Below are 819 nucleotides of genomic sequence, written 5' to 3' on the forward strand. Positions count from 1 at the left end.
TCACTCTCTTGTATTCCGAGAGTGCCTTTGATTATTAATAACAATATTATCTTCCAAATAACTAGGCAGTCCACCGTGTATGCGTTTATGCATGATTGCACATTTATTTATCCTACTCTCCTCATGGAAAGGTATCCAACTTAGTGAATTGAAAAGTGCAACTGAAGATGTACGGAGTTCAGCCAATAGAATTACTCTCGCCGCATGTTTCTGTAGCTTCAGTACTCTGTTTAATGAGTCTTTATTGCAGGCTGTCCATATTACGCTGGCATAGTTGAATATCGGGTGGATAATTGCGTTATAATAGAGCACTCTTTGCTTCAGTGGTCAGTAACTTCTTATCTTCCTAAGAATTCCTATACGTTTAGAAAGTTTCTTGCATATCTTATCTATATGTTCATTAAAACATAATTTGCTATCAATATCCAACCCTAATAATGTAGCACTACTTGTATTTTTTAGGATCTTATCACCGTCTAAAATAACACTGAGTTCATCCGCAACCTTAGAAGCCAATCTACTCCCAGTTATCATCATCACTTTTGTCTTTTCTTTGTTCAGGGGAAGTTTATTTGAGTTGGCCCAATGTTGTATTTCTTTAACAGATTTGCTTAGTTCTGTGTTCAGTTGTGCAATCTCCATGAAGTCATCTGAGGCAGTAACCGTTGTCTCGTCGGCATAAAGTTCAATGTCAGAGGTGATGTGTAGCAGAAGGTCATTTATGAACAGTATGAAGAATAAAGGTCCAAGGATAGAACCCTGAGGAACACCGTGATGCATGAAGGCAGTAGATGATTCTACACCATTCAAACTGACCAG

The 819-nt window shown here is 38.0% G+C and overlaps 1 pseudogene; it reads right to left on the minus strand.

The window, feature by feature from the left end:
• LOC114530417 lies at window positions 1-675 on the minus strand (annotated as a pseudogene).
• Between the last annotated feature and the right edge of the window lie 144 nt (window positions 676-819).

Source organism: Dendronephthya gigantea, unplaced genomic scaffold, assembly GCF_004324835.1.
Source record: "Dendronephthya gigantea isolate DGI-Jeju-01 unplaced genomic scaffold, DenGig_1.0 000062F, whole genome shotgun sequence".
NCBI classification, from domain to species: Eukaryota; Metazoa; Cnidaria; class Anthozoa; order Malacalcyonacea; family Nephtheidae; genus Dendronephthya; species Dendronephthya gigantea.